Source organism: Microcebus murinus, chromosome 18, assembly GCF_040939455.1.
Source record: "Microcebus murinus isolate Inina chromosome 18, M.murinus_Inina_mat1.0, whole genome shotgun sequence".
Taxonomy (NCBI): domain Eukaryota; kingdom Metazoa; phylum Chordata; class Mammalia; order Primates; family Cheirogaleidae; genus Microcebus; species Microcebus murinus.
The window spans coordinates 40,009,840-40,018,706 of record NC_134121.1 but is presented as its reverse complement, the minus strand read 5'-3'; the positions used below and the strand labels follow the sequence as shown (position 1 = coordinate 40,018,706).

Below are 8,867 nucleotides of genomic sequence, written 5' to 3'. Positions count from 1 at the left end.
TATTTCCTTCTTGTTGCTTAGCAAACAGGTTACATATTTCATAAATGTGATTTTTATAGAATATATCATCATTTTCCACAGATGAAATAGGCATAGAGAGACACATCATTCATCTGATTACATGGAGGTTTTCTCCAAAAGTCTGAGTCCTAATTTCTCACATTTCCATTTTCTGTTCCAGGGAGTAGCTATTTGGGTACGTTTCATTTTCCTCATCTGTAAAATGGAGATAAAAATAGGACCATTCCTCATGGGATTTTTATTAGGATTAAGTGAGTTAATATATGTAAAGCACTTACAAGAGTCCTTGATACATAATAAGAGCCATATAGATATTTGCTATTATTATTACTTATTTATTTGAGCTCAGTACCTCCTTGTTTATGAGTACTTTGTGACATAATCATTTGAGAAAAATGAACTTTCATGGATTTGTAAAGACATAAAGAATATCACTTTTCAGATATCTGAGAGCTCTGATCAGTGGTAACTGATGGTGTCTGGGCTTTTTCTCCCTCAAGAACTAAAAAATATAAACATTTATTCCCAATTCATGGTATTACTTTCAATATTGACATTAAAATAAGTAACTGCTGATTTCCAAATCTCAAGCTTGTTTTAGACAATATTTTAGAAAATGCATCATTTTACTAACGAAAACAACCATAAGTAGTGGTTCTAATAAGTTAGTCACAATATCCATATTGTAAATATTTTCATTTTCTCTTTTTTTTACTACATTAAAAAAGTCTTCAGGATCTTACTAATGACAGAATATAACTTTTTTAAGCTTCTCGTTAAACTTAGAACATATGAGTTCCCTACTTCTAATGTAAATAAACATTTTAAGTTCCCTGGTAAGCACTGCCTTGACAATTCTCAAGTAAATTTTCTAAGGGTATAAATGATATCCTCAACTTGAGGTGGCCTATAATTCAACCATGAGCAAAGATTTATGTGGATGCAAAATCCTGTATTCACATAAATCCTTATTTGTATAAGGATCTCTATACATCGATATAAATACATACATATGTGTTGATATGCATATATACATATATGTCCACATATATACTCTCTTAAAACCTTCCATCTATTTGGAAATACATATTCAGAGATCAGGCAGGGTAATCAAATCAATTTTCAATAGCCAAGGAGAAGAATATGACATTTTTTAATACCTGCTATACTGTCATGCAACTCTTTATTCTTTATTATCTCTGTCAGCTACTACTGGGTGCCTAGTAGACAAATGCTAGTCCTAGTCCTGACCATTTATTTCTATTTGGAATTATTTCAAGCCTAACTCTCTAGAACTGCTTGAAAATGCTCCCCTGATATGTTGGCCTTGCACCTTGGAATGAGTCTTGGAATAAGGGGAGGTAGAAGGGAATCCTTAGGCAGAGACAATTTGGCACCTTTTTTGAGGGAAGCCCATCTTGGTTTTGCCTGCATGCACACAGACACAACTTTGAAACACCCTCTTTCCATTCCGAAAAATATGTATATGTTACCAGAAGCGGTGTCTTTTGTTGCCAGAAGCAGTTTTTGCTGCATGCACCAACTTTCACTATATTCTTGGCAACTCTTTCTTTTATGCCAGTCCCCAACATCAGCTAACAGAACCCCTTAACGAACAGATGTACTGAAGAAATGCATCAATTCATTATTTGTTACAGTTTGGGGTGTCTGTCCTATGGGTTTTCTAGCCAAAGGCTTATATGTTTCCCAAGAGAAATTTACTTTCATGAGAGAAGAAAATTGAGGCAAATCACTGCTGTTAGACCCTGAAGTCAGAGACACTGGTTTGTTGTCCTTCTGTACATGTGAAGAAAAAGCCCACAGTTAAAGAAACAATCGTGGTTCCAATCCATCTCTCATTCTTTCCCAATGTGAAAATTTACAAATGAAACCAAATTTTTCTCTGTCAATAGAATGTATATGATTACAGCTGTTCATATTTTCACTTTAATGAAGGGCTGCACATTTAATTGTAAGATTTATTAGAGACTGTACTTTGCTGTGTACATGCAAAACAGTTAATCGACATCCAAAATTGCTAGTTGTTTATTCTGACATTAATGATCATATTTCTTAATTTGAAACAAAAAACATTTGGGGAAAATGTATTTTGTTTCCTCCAAATAAGAAATTAATAATTTCAATGTAAGAAATAAAAAGGGCTAGAGAAAAAAATATTGATTTATGTATGTAAGGCAGGGGAAAAAATAAAGATGCTTTTAAAAAAAAAAGTCCATAATCCCCCATTCTGCTGGAAACAAGAGAGTTGATTGCCAGCTTTGTTTGATTTCACAGAGATCTCATACGAGGCTGGGTTCATAAACAGGTGAAATGATGGAGTTTATTGCAACGCACATCAACACTGAAACTAAATAACTGTGTTGCCATCTCAGTCCCGCTGAAAGACGGATGGTAAACTTGACCTGCCGCTGGTACTATCCGATTGCCATTTTTTATTCCCCCTTCGCCGCCCCCCCAGGCTGAGCCACGTTGAGTAAATGCATGTGCACGGTCAGGTCAGACCCCGGGATCGGGTGAAACTCCGTTCACATTTGCATACAGGCGGAGTCTCACAATGAAAGCCCATCTGTTCCCGTCTCGGAGTACAAATCGAGTGTCACCCAACTCACTGCAAACGACAGCAGCATGGCCATTAGATGGAGGAACACTCAGCTCAGGTTACGGATATGGAACTGCTGATTTGGGTTTAAATACCTGATAACTGAAGACTTTTCATTATATGTGAACAAAGAATGAACTTTGAACTGCTCAGGAGAGACCCTCTCCCCACATTGAGCATCCCTAGTTCTATCCATTACTAATACTTAACTGCTATATTTTCTATTGACTCTATTTTTGTATAAAAATTAGCTAGGCTGAATGTCACAATGTCCTAAATAATTGCCTGGTTTCTTTTTTTTTTTTTTTCTCGGAAGGGGAAGGGTAAGAGGTGGAGCAGCAAGGGATGTTGTAAATAGAAAATGAACTCTGAACTCCATATGCCCTCGAAGGTCATTAATATCGTGGCTGCGTTGTTCCTTGAACTTCTAAATTTTACCAGGGTGGAAATTTTAGCTGCTAGAGTTTAACCAAAGTGTGAACTGCCCCCGCCCTTTCTCTTTCCCTCCCAAATCCATTCAGTTAAGTGAGGCACCTGCTTCCTAGGATCTTCACTCACAGGCCTGTTTATTCCAAAATAGTTTATCAATTACAATCTGTGTCAGAGATTATTTTTCTGTTAAAATTCGGCAAATACTTTAGAATTTACAGGCAGAAATCATATACATTCTGACACAAAAAGATAGAGTTGTTCAAGAAGAAACCCCAGGATAATAAGCCCATCCAAGCATGGCCATGATAAATACAAAGAAAATTATGAGCAAAAATATGGGTAGGCTTTCATCAAATGCCTTCTTCTCCTGTTTTATGGCAAGAGTCTATTTCTATGAAAATCTTTCTGAGGAAGACACAACCATCTGACTGTATTTGGTTACTAGTGCTTATATTTGAAATATTTCTATATTCTGTTACATGAATCACATTTAACATTAAAATATTATTTCAGCTATTAGCCCAGTGTGGTTGGGCTCCAGTGCATGCATGGTAGTATGTCCTCACATGCAAGCTGTAGAGTATAGAAAAGAGATTGTCTAGTTTTTCTTTTGCTACTTATGCTTTTTGGTTTCCGATCAGGAATAGCGTCACTATGAATTGCAAATGTGGTACTTGATTGGGTGAAAAAATATTTTTAAAATATCTACAAGAACTTTCTGATTTGTTTTAAGCAATTATGTGATTGTTTCCTTGCCTATATTTCTTTTTCTTAAAACACTAGAACAATCTTATAGAATATAATATGTTGGGATGACACATGGAATATAGAGTGTTTAAAGGGCATCGGGCCTATGTATCTCCTCAGCCAGGGTTTCTTTACCACCATGTGAAACTATGTTCTTATTGTTTGTCCTTTAAAATTAATACCAGGGTAAAGAAAAGACTGAGGGCTTTTTCTGTTTGCATCCCATGCCAGAAGAGCTTACGGTCAACCTTAATGGAGGTTCTACATGCATTAAAAGAGAGAATAGACCCTTTGTTTCAGAAGAATGACCAAGACGGGGGTGAATTTTGGTTCCATTTTGTCAAGTTTAAGGGGAAATTGAATTCAGGAAAGAAGAGAGAGAGAAGACCCCCAAACAACTTCCTTAGTTGTCTCTCCATCACCTCCAATCTTAAACTTATAACATTTTATTGTTATCCCGTAAACAAGTAAGAAGTTTGCATTAGGGGACACTTGGCCATGTGATATCTTGAAGATGGGCTGTTTATTTGCATTCCATGTAGCTGGGTGTCTTGTGTGTGATCAGTAACAAAGCAGAAGAAACCAACATGAAGGAAATATAATACTAGAAGTTTTCCTTCTGTCCACATCAGGAGAAAATGCCCCATTAAAGAGATGTAGCTGCTTTAATTCTATATCCCTAATGGGATATGAATGAGAAAGATTATTCTTGTTCCAAATGATAAAATAACTTGTTTATAGAAATATTAGTTGCTTGGTTTCTTGGTATGCACCATTGATGGTGGTGGGGTGTGAACAGGAACCGAACCTTGAACTTAATTTCCCCTTTGAACTCATGACCTTTGACAAGATTCCCCATGCGTTCCCCTTCAGACAAATTTCATCACAATTACAGTCCCTTCCACTTGAGTTAAAGATATATAATCATTGATTTGACCTAATTACCTGATACATCCCTTTCTTTGCAAGGTAAAAGCTAAATGTGTGAACAGAAGCTGACCCGTGAAGTTCTGATATCCAATTTTTATTCTAATTATCATAGAACACTTTGAGTCTTACTCTATTTTTCTCAAGTTTTCTTTTGGCCCCTTCCCTGAACCCACTATTCCTTCAAATTCAACAATGCCCCCTAGGTTTCAAGCTGCTTGGCAACAGACCTTCAAATGCATTATGCACTACATGTTCAAAGTGTCAATTTTAAACAAAAAACTAAAGACTAACTCTGCATTAGAAAGTCGTCACTAATCCCTGTCTTTCATGAAAAAGTCTTCAGAGGAGATAAAAGAGTGGAAACTAGAAAGTTCCCACAAGGTTCTGAAATTATCTGGCTTCTTAACATCAATCTATTATGATTCAGACTCTCTCCTAATAATTTACAAACTTCAGGTTATAAAGCAGACACAGGCAATATCAATAGAGTTAGTGTAATCAATTTAAACCATAGGGAATTGTATCTTTTGAAAGGAGTATGTATGTGTGGGGGATGGCAATGTCTGCTAAGTTTAGTACAACAAATCCTAAGCAAAGACTTTAATAAGAAAGCTTAAATCATGGAATATATTTTAAGAAATAAAATACGTGATTTAAAAGCAAAACTAGGGTTGACAGAAACTATAGAAGTTGACTACAAAAATGAATATGTATCTTTCTCTACCTCAAGTTAATTTTTTAAAGGAATAAGCTGAAACCACAGAGAGTTTTTATTATCTTATCTTAGACTATTGAAAAATAAAGATGAACTGCAAAAAGTTAAACAGTAAACAGTAAATGAAGAAGATATTGCTTTAACTTCTTAATGTCATAGTTTATATATAAGGACATCATGTTCTCTCACAAATGAAATGACAGTCAATTTTCCTTTATATCATTTTTGCATCATATCACTACTGCCTCTAAATGTTAACAGGTATTACAGGTGGAAGGGACAAAAGGCCTGGAAAGAACACACCTATGAAGTCAATAGATCTGCTTTTTTATTTATATATTTATTTTTGTGCTGGAGCTTGTTCTATACTCTCTTATGAAAACTAAACAACATTGAAGGGAAAAAGTAATCTTTCATCTGACCATCACGGTGGACCAACATCCTGAATTTTATTTTCAGCAATTAGTTTTAATTATATTTTGAAACCAAAGACCTAAGCAAACAGGAAGGGGAGGGGGAAAATATTATGTGGCCAAATTCTCTAAGTAGGAAATTATCACAGTGTGCACTGAGGCAAATCTCTAAAAGATTAACATTTTATGATGTCAATTGTAAGTAGGGTTGGACAGCTATCACAAAATAGGCTGGAAGGTTCCTACATCACTGGATCATTAGGTAGAATTTCTAAAGAGAGCAGGTCAAAGCTGCTATGTTTCCTCACTTAGAAAAGTACAAAATTTATAGAGAACTCTGAGGAATACTTGAAAAATGCCTGATCTCTAGTCCCACTTCTACTCAAGGGTCTGGAGTATAACCAAGGAACTACAGAGGAGTGTCAGGGCTTCCTTGATGAAAGCAATACATAGTTAGATGGGATCCATGTTAAAATCACACCATCGATAATAGAAACGTTGCCTCAAATTCTTATTTTGTTATCATAAAGACCTTTATAAATCAATATACATTAGTATTGCTATACCAGGCAACATTCTAGAAAACAGAGAAGAAAAGGGTGCCAGTCCTGTGAAAAAAATACTAGATTTGACATTGTTGTGAGCCTCAAGATAGTTCAATGACAAATGGATGGATGAATGCAAAATGTAACTAAAAGAAACTGCCCTCACTTGCAGATCAGAATTTCAGGCTTCAGGAGTAAATTAGAAATGTGTAGTCATAATAATATTAGGATTGACACAAACAGGGATAGAAATACTGGGCAAGCATATTCAGAGAAAAGGATAAATATTATATCCCTGGGGTGGGAGGTACTCTGAAATGATCCTCCACAGTCAAGATTCTTAATGGGGTATCTGTGAACACCCTGAAATTATATGCAAATGTGCATGTGTGCTTGCCTGCGCCTGCTCATTTTTATGTCAAGAAGAACCACTGCTACATAGTGATAAGAAAAGGAATAAAAGCACAAAAAATAATTATTACAATTTCCAAAGAAAAGATGTTGGAAGCCAACTAACAGCCACCACCATCTCTCATGTAGAACAGTGGTTTTCAAACTTTTTAAAATTAATTGCTCCAATTGTAAATTTTTTATTAGACACACACACACACTATATATATACACACATATATATGTGTGTGTATGTATATATTTATAAATTATATACATATAGTACTAATAAATACATTTATATGATAAAAACTTAATTTCTTTCTCATATACAGTTTGAGTATCCCTAATCCAAAAAACTCAAATCTGAAACTTTTTGAGGGCCTACATGATGCCACAAGTGGAAAATTCCACACCTAAGTACTTTGTCTTGTGCATAACATTATTAAAATTATTGTGTAAAATTACCTTCAGGCTATGTGTATAATGTATATATGCAACATAAATGAATTTTGTGTTTAAACTTGGGTCCCATCCCCAAAATATCTCATGCAAATATTTTATGTTTATGCAAATATTCCAAAAAAAAATCTGAAACCCAAATACTTCTAGTCCCAGAGGTGGCATTTCAGATAAGGGATACTCAACCTGTATATACATATATATTATAATATTTTCTTCCTATCTTCTCTAGATCATCCAGCACACCTCACTCTGGTTTCTCCCCTTTTCCACTATTATCCCCTTTAGGTTCAATTCTACACAGAGTAATTAGAGAAATCTTTTAGAAATGTAAATTATATCATGCCAATCTCTTACCTAAAATTCACAATATAATAAAATCCAAATACCTTACTATACCTTTTTTTAAAAAAATTTTTATAGAGACGGGGTCTCACTCTTACTCAGGCTGGTCTCAAACTCCTGATCTCAAGCAATCCTCCCGCCTCGGCCTCCCAGAGTGCTAGAATTACAGGTGTGAGCCACCATGCCCGGCTTTACTATAGCTTAAAAGGCCCTTTGTGACTTAGTTCTTTCTACCTCTTCAACCTCATTTCCTAACATGCTGTCTCACCCATTTGGCTTTAGCCACACACGTTTCTTGATTATTCCTTGAACCCTTCAAGATGGGTTCTACTTCAGAGCCTTTGCATCTGCTACTTCCTGTGCCCCAAATCCTCCTCCCTCAGATCAACACCTGGTTTGATCTGTCACTTCATTCAGGTCTCTGCTCAGAGGTCTCTGATCACCCTGTCTCAAAAAGCCCCATGAACACCCTTTTTAGGGCATTCTCTATCTCTTTGCCCGTCAGTCTCGTTTTGTTTTGTGTTGTTTCAGAGCATTTAGCAAGGCCTGACATTATATTACATATTCCTCCCAGTAAGCTCCATGTGGCTAGGGGTTTTGTCAGTTTTCATCTCTGTGCCCCCAGTACCTACTCTGAAGTCTGAAGTCTTGCACATAGTAGGTCCTCAAAGATAACGAATGAATGAAGAAAAGTCAAACTGACAGACATTTCACCTGATGTTCATTTTCAAATGAACCTCAAAAGAATGTTCGCGTAACAGAGGCCACCATGCTAAGGTGAGCTATCAATCAAAGACGGCCAAAAATCAGTTCTGTCTTTCCTCAACTGCTGTTAACACTGAACATTTCCTATAACATCTTCTTTATGGTACCTGTCACTGTTTCTTTTGTATCATGCTTATTTTCATACAGATCTTATCTCCCCTAGTAGCCTCCCCTCCCAGCCTGATGTGCCATCTTCTCTCTTACCACATCCAGCATGCAGCAGTGTCCAGCCCCTGGGCGGTGGGTAGGGCTGACAGTCACACCCTGGCCACGACAAAGTAAAGCCCAGCTGCTCATGTGGGAATGGGGCCTCAGTCCCTTGGAGCCACAATGTATTAATGATCCTTGACTTGAGTGTGAAACTCAAGTAGATGTTCATGGGCACTCATCTGTTCACAAGGCTGAATGAAGAAACAAGACTCCCACTGGAAGTGAATCTATGAAAAATCATCAATTCCTTGTATGATAATGGAGGAAAACAA

The 8,867-nt window shown here is 36.3% G+C and overlaps 1 protein-coding gene across 2 annotated transcripts in view; it reads right to left on the bottom strand.

Annotated features, from left to right (window-relative positions):
- Positions 1-8,867, bottom strand: part of SKAP1 (src kinase associated phosphoprotein 1) — a 274,963-nt gene that overhangs the window by 164,805 nt on the left and 101,291 nt on the right. The gene's annotated exons all lie outside the window — the stretch shown is intronic.